The sequence below is a fragment of the Furipterus horrens genome, unplaced genomic scaffold (genome assembly GCF_987537825.1).
Source record: "Furipterus horrens unplaced genomic scaffold, mFurHor1.1.pri manual_scaffold_6, whole genome shotgun sequence".
NCBI classification, from domain to species: Eukaryota; Metazoa; Chordata; class Mammalia; order Chiroptera; family Furipteridae; genus Furipterus; species Furipterus horrens.
The window spans coordinates 69415887-69426306 of NW_028327176.1; positions in this window are offsets into that span (position 1 = coordinate 69415887).

The following is a 10420-nucleotide window of genomic DNA, read 5'->3' on the forward strand; positions in this document are numbered from 1 at the left end:
AGGTTGTGTGCTGTCATGCTTTCCTATGTAAAACACTAATTAATTCCTTCTCATTCCCTCTGGAGCTTTTACAAGTCTAGTCAATCATGGATTCAAATGCAGTGATAAGACTGCTTGGGTTTGGAACTGAGATGCAGGGCCAGCGCCTAACCGGTATCTGCTTTCCCCATTCACAGCAGTACAACTCCATCTGGAAATGTGGCCACTCAAGCAAAAAACACATTTCCCAGGGCAAGGGGTGAGGGAGAAAGAAAAGCTCTCCTTCACTGAAGAATGCCAACTAATAAATGTATAAGAAGCAAGAAAAATAAAAAATCATATTACAACCACCTAATAACTGATTCAGGCAAGATTTATCAGCAGACACTAAGACCACTGGACAAAAAACGACTGGATATTCACACAATCTGAAAGTTTCACCCCTTGATCAAATACTAATTCCAACGATATTGTACTTGAAAGTGGAGGTTTTTAAGCCTCTGTACTTTGGGGTGATGCTGGGGTCAGAGACTCCTGGGTCCACCTTTGTCAGCAGCTGCTTCCCTGCTGTGGTGTGTGACAGGGGAGCTGAGAGGAGCTGCAGAGCGCACAACTTCCTGCTTGCCTGCTTCCTGTCCTTATGAAGGTCACCTCACATTGCTTCACTCTGACGCAGCAGTTCCCTCCTCTGCAGCAATTGATCCTGTTTGCAGATTTGCAGCCCTCAAAGCATCAGCCTCTCAAAGTCACCAGCCACCACCATGCCCACCACAGGGTGTGGGTCCCAGGCCCACCACCTCTTTCAAGCCAAGAGGCCAGCGCCAGGCACGTGGTGCCCTTACCCCAGAGGTCTATCAGCCTCAGGGCTCCTTTCCAAACTCCTGAAGTTTTAATAACTCCCACCTCTTGTCTGTTTCTCAGCTTCTGTAGTTGCTACCTCCATGACTCCTTAGGGTTTGCTTTGAGCCATTTCAGTTACATGGTTAACAACTCTGTGATTAAATCCTGTTAAACCCCTATGGCTTCTGTCTTCTGACTGGATTCTGATGCAGAGGTTGGTACCTAGAGTGGGGATCCTATCACTGCACCCTCCGGTGTGTGTACCTTTATCTGATCAAGGCATCAGGCTTCTATTTGATCAAATTTAACATTATCAGTAATGGCAGCTGACATCTTTGGGTCCTTGGGTCTTGAGGTGGTAATCACACGTTGAAGATGGAGCCTGTCTTCCTACCCTGGTGACCTTGGCACCGCTATACCAGCACTTGGGCTTCTCACAGTTTGAGGGAAAAGGCTTTCTTCTCTGTTCTTGGTATTTTCTGCCACTCAGTTAAACCTAATCCTAACTGATACACTGTCTTATATACCTGTCTTCAAAGGCAATCCATTAAATTAAGTCCATTTCAGATTGAAGAAATAAAGGTATCATTTAGGAAAATTACTTGTCACACCAGCCAAAGAAGGTATCTAAGGAATCAGAGTCAAGGTCAACATTACTGTATCAAGAAAAGTTACATATATGTGAATGGTGAGATTAGTTAATAAACACTATTTATGCAGTATTAGGCACTGAACAATTTATGTGCATTATTTTACTTAATCTGCATGACAATCCAGTGACATAAGTACCAGTATCATCACCCATCTTCAGACAAGGGAGCTGAGGCTTAGAAAGGTTAAACAGCCTCCTGGATATGCGGCTGAAGTGGTAAAGCTGGAACCAGAACCCAGACAGGCCTGACCACCACACCACACTGGACATGATTCCAATGGAAACTTTGAATTTAAAGTTTTCTCTATGCCAGACAGTGATTCATTCTATGTGGATGTGACAGAGCCACTTGAGGAAAAACCAAGTGTCACACCAACTTTATATACTCACAAGCTGACAGTTTTTCTAAATAGCTGGCAAGGCCAACCACATTGAGGCTGATGCAGAGCCTGCCAGAAGCCAAGATCTTAACCTAAAGAAAATTACCTCCCTTCCAAATCAATAAGGAACACACAGGCCCATCATATGACTATTCAACTGACGGGCAGTATTGACTAATATTCCCAGAAGTTGGCCTCGCAAAATTTACAACTGAAATTTAATTTAATGAAAGAGTCCAGAAAAAAAGGACATTAAATCAGTAAGCACTTGGTTCTCATAGGCTGAAGTCTAATCTCTAAAATGGTCCTTGTACACAGCACAGGTCTCCCCGGGAGTTCCAAACGTCCATTATCCTTTGTGCTGAATGGTAGTGTTTCATTTAGGAATCAAACTGGCAACTCAGCTGCCAACTATTCTTTTGCAAAGCGGGACACAGTGAGTTGAAAATTATATTTTTCCAATTAGCACAGTGAGAAACACTGCTGAGGCATTCAGCCCAAGCCTGCAATTAGAGAGCATTTGCTTGCTTCTAGAAATAGAATGAATAGGAGGTAGAAGGCTGCTATCTAGGTCTTCAGCAATAATACTCTGGGAGGGGAGGCTGTGCTATAATTTCGGCAGTCCCCAGAAGATAACCATCTCGTTCCTCTGAATAAGCAGCACTCTGCACTGCACCAGTCTGTTCCGATGAGATGAAGAACTCCACATCCTATCTGAATATAACAAAAGGGGTTTGCACAAGAGCATGAGCATTAGAAAGGCAAGTCAGCAGCTCTAGTGTTTTATTTCCATAGACAATGGTCTCAAAAGTCTCCATCTGTCACAAAAGTAACTTTGGTAGTAACAACTCAGCCTTCTCCAGCTAGCTGACCCTTCCTAGCTTTTCAGACACTCATGTCCCAGGTGAAACAGTAAATGGTTCAAGAATTAAGACTTTAGATCTCTCAGTCTCTCACATCGAGGCAAGCGGTGCTAAAGAGTAATGACTTTCACACCTTGGAATATGAGTTCAGTGGAGTACTGAACAAGATTTAGGCATGAGGCAAGAGAAAATCATTGGCAATTAAGGTATCTGCAAATCTTACATGCAGCACCAACACAGTGGAGAAGAGGTTAATAGACTGGGTGTCTCCATGCCACTGGATTTTATGGAAAACACCACAAACCAGCTTTTAGCGAGCAAGTCTTAACTGTCACCTTTGGTCTCTAAGCAACTTTAAGTTGCCTGAGGTCAAGGGTGCAGTAGGATGACAACCAATCCTTTTACTGTATTTCCTTGCCAATCAGGAAATGAACTGCTGCCAACCACCAGCTCAGCCTAAAGCTTAACCTATCTTGCAAAGGTGATGGCCACTTGCAAGTAAACAAGTGCATGATTGTGTAACATTTATCTAGTTCTCAGCTAAGCTACTGTAGTAAGTTAACTAGGTGACTCAACACTGGCCTCTTCACTCTGTGAATGACACCATTTAACTTTCAGATACTAAGGGGGCTTTAGGAAGTAGCTTCATCTCTCAGAAAAATTCTGAGTGTGTGTGCACATGTGTATGTGCCCATGTGCACACGTATGTTGCACACATGCACAGGTAAAATGCTAAGAAGATATGCAAGCTATTGACCTTTGGGTAATGGGACCGGGAAATGCTTAATTGTTCAAAAAAAAATTTTTTTTAATTCCACTTTATTAATTACAAGTGCAAGTTTTTGTTTTTTTAAAATTTTTAACAAGGTTACTTTATTTTATTTTATTTTATTTATCTGTTTTTAGAGAGAGGAAAGGAGAAAGAGAGGGAGAGAAACATCAATGTGCGGCTGCCTCCCACGCGCCCCCAACTGGGGACCTGATGTGCAACCTAGTCATGTGCCCTGACTGAGAATCGAACCAGCGACACTCGGTTCATAGGCCGACGCTCAATCCACTGAGCCACAGCAGCCAGGTCTCAAAACTTTTTTTCAATTTAAACATTCCAATAAATTTTTCACTTTAAAAAAAATTACTGAAATGCCAATTAGTCAAGAATTCCTAAGTAAAGGCAGATTGAAACATTTACCTTAAAATCCCTCTGAAACAACACCAAAATGGCAATAAGGGATTATTGTATTGTAGAGACACAGTCATCAGGCTAGGAGACAAAACCACAGAACAGTGGCAGCTGAATAGCACATGGGAACAGGTAGCCGACCAGACAGCAGAGGCTAAGCTGGACACTGGAAGGCTCTGAATCAGAGGACAGGTAACTCCAGAAGAGACATGAGGGGTAAACCAAAAAGGGTAACAGTCTAGGAAGCAGCCAGGGCAACTTGTGGTGACATTTAAAAACAAAACACTATCTTTTAAGACATATCCTCAAATAATGTACAGGTGAGATGATGCTTGGTTTAAAATACTCCAGTAAATGTTAGTGTGCCATGGCCAATGTGGCTCAATGGGTCAGGCATTATCCCATAAACCAAAAGGTTGTGGGTTTGATTCTTGGTCAGGGCACATGCCTGGGTTGCAGGTTTGATCCCTGGTGAGGGCACACAACAGGGTGGGAAGAGCAGCCAATCAATGTTTCTCTCCTTTCCTCTCTCTCTAAAACGCCATGAAAAAAAACTACTTGGGTAAGGATTTTTTTTAAAAAGTGAGGAAGAGGAGCAGAAACAAGAGCAGAATGTTGACTTTTTGGAAATAGGTGGTAGGTATATGGTACCTGGGTTTCCTTATACTCTTCTATTTCCATGTATATTTGAAATCTTCACAATTAAACTTTTTTAAGCAGCAGCAGTTATGCCACCACATCCCATGCCCTGGCTGCAGTCAGGCATTGTCCTCCATGCAGCATTAGCTGGCAGTTTATTTTATAAAGGGCACAATGGAGAGTCCATGGATTAGGAGGCATCAACAGGTAACATGGTTGTCCCATGAGCTTTAAAATTCTTTGTAAAAAAAAATTTAATGAGTTATGTGTATGGAAATTAAAAAGGAGTGAAACTATTATTTATTTAGTACACTGTAATTTAAATCACTAGAAATATTGGGGTTCAAGTATTTGGGGATTGGCTTCCAACACCACAGCTTTTTTTCAATGCTGTGAACCACTTCCAAGAAGTCTCTGCATTTGTAGTTCCGGTCAGTCACTTCCTCTGGGACACCTACATCCTTTTCATAACACTTTCCTCCCTCATGCTGACAAGATCATCTTCACTAATTTCCTCTAGGAAAGCAGAAGTGTCAGCCTTCCAACGGTCAAATCCAAGTCAGTTTATGTTCAGTTTGAAATCTGCCACACTGCATATTACTGTCACTTTTTGCTATGATGCTTTCGATCTCTTTCAAACCTCAGCTAAAAAATTGCAAAATCTCCAGTTGTAGCATCAGTAACCTGTCCAAGTTCATGAAAAGTTGAAATAACCTCTTTGCCCACTGGCTGAGTTGATGAGAGTTGTATTTGATGGTAAAAAACAGGTTTCCACACTTTCATTCAAGCTCCTAAGAGAATCTGGCGCTAACCCATCAGTGCCGCTTTGCATTATCTCTGCAGCATCTCTCCATTGCTGGGAGAACAGGAGGCGACACCAACAAAAGCTTTGTCATATGTGAGTGAAGGCATCAACAGATGCACAGCAACCAATCACCAACAGAGTCTGAAAGAAGTAACCGGTTAGATCATTGATGCTGATGTGCATCTGTTCTGTAAATGCGATTTCTGGACCAAAGAGATAGCATTCAAGTTTGTACATCGTGCACATGCTTACCGTTAATGTACCAAAGCAACTGAAACTTGAACCATGGTATTGCAGGACTGGGTTACCTACCCAAACTGTGGTATCGAATTCATACGTATTGCAGCAACAAAGCAAGAACTACCCATGCTGAAAAAGGGAAATATAAATACAGGTCTAAGTCTGGCTCTCAAAGCTGTGGGGCTGGGGAAGAAGAGGGCACGGTACAGGGTAAGACAAAAGTAGGTTTATAGTTGTTCGTCTGGAAATTAATACAATATTAATTCATAATACAAGAGTAAACATTTGTGTATTCACAACTGTAAACCTAGTTTTGCCCCACTCTTTACAGTGGCCTCTTCTCCCCCAGCCCCACAGCTTTGAGAGTCAGACTTAGACCTTTCTGACTCTTTTCTGGGCTTTCCCCAAGAAACAATCAGTCAGATCACCCTAACCCAGGGTTTCTCTACTTCAACACTTTTTGACATTTTAGACCAGGTAATTCTTTGTTGTGGGGGGCCACTCCTGTATACTGGAGGGTGTTTGTAGCAACATCTCTGGCAAGGACAATTCCCCCAACTGTGACAACCAAAACTCTCAATATTGCCACATATTCTGGGGGGCAGGGAAACAACATCACAACTAGTTGAGAACCTCTGACTGAGACAATGGCCCCATAGTCCCAGCAATGCCTCCCATGCACTGAGTTTCCAACCAACATTTCAGTCTGTTCTTGAATATGAGATGATGCAGCCAAGGAAAGTCTTTGACATGACACAGACCACAGCAAAAAGACAGAGTGAAAAATAAGAAGTATTTTAACAAATAAAAATTATCATTAATATTTTCAAAAAAAAGATATTGATTGCACCCACAAAATAGAACATAAAGGACAAGGTCAGAGAAACAAAAATGTATTGAGCAAAAAAAAACTGGGAAATAAGGACTTCCGGCCAAGATGGAGGCGTAGACAGACACGCTGCACCTCCCTCCACAACTAAGAAGGAATACAACTACCTCAAAACTAGGAACAACCAGAAGTTCCAGAAAATTAAACTGCATGGAAGTCCAGCAAACAAAGATATAAAGAAGAAATACTCAACCAGACAGGTAGGAGGGGTGGAGCCGGGGCGGAGAGGACGAGGTGTGGTGGCAGCAGCTGCGGTAGCAGAAGCAGGCCTGCGGAAAGCACAGTCACACATTTTAAAAAGTCAGGAGGGATACGTGGGGAGCTCCTCACCAGACCTCGTAGCCCAAGGTCCCAGCACCAGGGAAATAAAGCCTCATTGTTTCTGACTGTGCAGACCAGTGGTTGGGGTGGAGGCAGAAACTGCCGGTCTCAGCAGAGTCCGCTTCTTTAAAGGGCCCCAATGGTCCTAGAACGTCTGCAGATCCACCCACTCTGAGAACAACAGCCAGGGCAGCAGCTAGAGGGGTACCAGTCCAGTGCGGAAGTGGGAGAGGTGCCTGGAAAGGGGCAAGTTCTGGGCAGGTGGCATTGTTCACTCTTGGACCCCTCCCCCACATATAGCGCCACAAAGTGGTGAAACAGGTCACCCTGTACTGATGAATCCCTAAGGCTCCGCCCCTTACAATGTAACAGGAGTGACAGCTCTACCTGGGATGTGGAGGCAAACAAACACAGGAGCCTGTCAGAATGAGGAGACAGAGAAGTATGGCCCAAAAGGGGGAACAGATCAAGGTTCCAGTGGGAGAACTAAGCGATGAGGAGATAGCCAACCTCACAGATGAGGAGATAGACAACCTAACAGATACAGAATTCAAAACACTGGTGATAAAGATGCTCACAGGCTTGACAGATATGCTTGAGTATGGCAAACGCATAAGAGAAATGAAAGCTACACTAAGTGAAACAAAGGAAAATCCACACAAAACCAATGGTGAAGGGAAGGAAACCGGGGTTCAAATCAATGATTTGGAACATAAGAAAAACACAGTCAACCAGTGCAGAATGAGGAAGCAAGAACTGGAAAAAATGAGGAAAACTTCCTAAATTTTGTGAAGCAGATGGATATACAGGTACGGAAAGCATGGATGGTCCCAGGCTAGTAGGACCCAGAGGGGACCACACCAGGATGCATCATGACTGAGATGCCAAAGGTGAAAGATAAAGACAGAGTCCTGGGGGCAGCAGGAGCGAGGCGGAGAGTTGCCTACAGGGGGGTTCCTATAGGACTATCAGCTGATTTCTCAGAGGACACTTGGCAGGCAGGAAGGGACTGGCAAGCAGTATTCAATGTGATGAAAAGCAACCTACAACCAGGATTACTCCATCCAGCAAGGCTATCATTTAGCATGGAAAGGCAGATGAAGTGCTTCCCAGACAAAGTGAAGCTAAAGGAGTTCATCATCACCAAGCCAATATTATAAGAAATGTCAAAGGGAATTACTTAAGAAAAAGAAGATCAAAACTATGAATACTAAAATGACAACAAACTCACAACTATCAACAACGGAATCTAAAAAATAAAAACAAAATCCAACTAAGCAAACCAGAATAGGAACAGAATCATAGGTATGGGGATCATATGGAGCGTTATCAGCTGGGAGGGGCAGGGGGAGGAATGGGGATATGGTATAGGAATTAAGAAGCATAATCGGTTGGTAGAAAATAGACAGGGGGAAGTTAAGAATAATATAGGAAAGGGTGAAGCCAAAGAACTTATATGCATGACCCAAGGACATAAACTAAGGAGGGGCGGGGTTGCTTGAGGGGAGGGGACTACTGGGCAGAGGGGAGCAAAGGGGAAAACAATTGGAACTACTGTAACAACACAATCAATAAAATTTACTTTTTAAAAGAACTGGTAAATTAGTTCAATAGCTTAAAAAGTGAAAGAAAGAGAGAAAGAGAGAGAAAAAGAAAGAAAGAAAGAAAGAAAGAAAGAAAGAAAGAAAGAAAGAAAGAAAGAAAGAAAGAAAGAAAGAAAGAAAGAGGGAAAGAGGAAGAGAGGAAGGGAGGAAGGAAGGAAGGAAGGAAGGAAGGAAGGAAGGAAGGAAGGAAGGAAGGAAGGTAGGAATGAAGGAACGAAGGAACGAAGGAACGAAGGAACGAAGGAAGGGAAAGAAAGAAGGTGTGGAGGCTATTAAAATAATTCAGGAAGTTCCTTGAACTGAAGGATTTGAATTTCTGGGCTTCAAAGGAGTGAAGTACTCAGGCCACTGAAATATAAACTCACTCCTCACTGTCAGGTTTCCAATACAAAGGAGTAACTTATTTCAATAAGCTTTCAGCCAGGTTCCACGCACAGTCATCAGAAAGGATTCAAAATTGCACAGCAGCACTTAATGTAGTGCCATCAATATACTCTAAAGGGAAATTATTCCAAACCTAGACTCTATACTCAAATTATCGATTAAACATGAAGATAGAATAAAAAACTTTCAGATGCACAGGGTCTAAAAAAACAATCCTCCCCAACACTCCTTCTAAGGAAGCCGTTAAAGGGTATTCTCCACAAAAACAAGGGTATACCTCCCCCACAAAAAAAAATTGGGTTACAGGAAATGGGACATTTAACAATGGAGGTAAAAGAAATCCCCAGTGATAAGGAAGATTTTAGAGTGCAGATGTGCAACTTGTGTAGATTGGAGCAGATCAGGAGCTGTGAGTGAGGCTTCCTTAAGCAATGGAGACCATTCCTGTCACTCGTGATGGACCTAAGACAAAATTAAACAATCAGTGGAGCTTCGAGATGAATTAGTGACAATGACCAAAAATAGCTTAATGCAGGAAAAACAAAATGTAAGGAAAAGTGAGCACAGTATAATCACTGTATGACTCAGCAGCTCAGCACTACTTTTTAAATCTCAGAATATTGATCTTACCAAAATTAAGACCCAATTATACAGTGAAGGTGGGAGGTTAGGGTGTGTATGTAAGAGAAGACGGAACTAAACGTCACTGAGATACAGAAGTAACCAGGATTCAAAGTGGGTGCCTTAGGAGAGCCAAAAATGGTAATGGCAGACCGGTTGTTGTTACAAGCTTTGTTGAATCACCTGACTCCTTAATATGCACGCATACAACCTTCGTTAAAAATAAAAATAAACTTTTTTGGTTATAAAAAGGCAACAACTGTACCCAAGCAAAATAGATGAGGATTCCCACCAGCATGCATCCCTGGCCATGGCAGATAGAACTCTATATGGAAACACTTCCTCTGGTTTCTTTGTTCTTGGGGTTCCTCCTCCCCAAGGATCTAGGTGCTCTTCACATCCTTGGTTCTAGTATCTTCCCAGCTGTCCTTTCCTGAGCCAGGGGGAAAATGTTGAGGGTCACTATTCTCCATTTAATCACAGGGTAGACAGGATCATGTAAGGTCATATTGCTCCAGGAGGAAGCCAGTACCAAAACTCAAGAGTCTCCTCCAACACCCTCAGTTCAGGGCGGAGCAACCAGGTTCCTCTCTTATCACAGCCCCGCCTCCTTCCTCAAACACAACCACAAGGCTACTCCCAACTAGCATCCACTTCCTGTTAAAAAATATTGTAAGACATTCTCCAGGCCTCTTTAATCATCTGTAAAAGAAAGTTGAAGCCCATGCAGGTCTCAAGAAATAAATGTGCATAAAAGCTTAGTGCAGGGCCTGAGGAACATTTACTGAGGGACTCCCTGGCGGGTACCCAACCAGTGGTCTCATCCCTGAGTCATAGGGAAGGCAGGCAGAACCTTATCCTTGTTACAGTCTGGCTGCCAAAAAACATCTTCCCAAAACTAGCTCTTGCAGCAGAAACCAACAGCCTAGTATGCAAAGCAACACTTGCCATTAAGAATTCTGACCAAGAGTAAAACTTATAATGGTGAGGACTGAAGAATCCAATACTGAGGATTTTTAAATG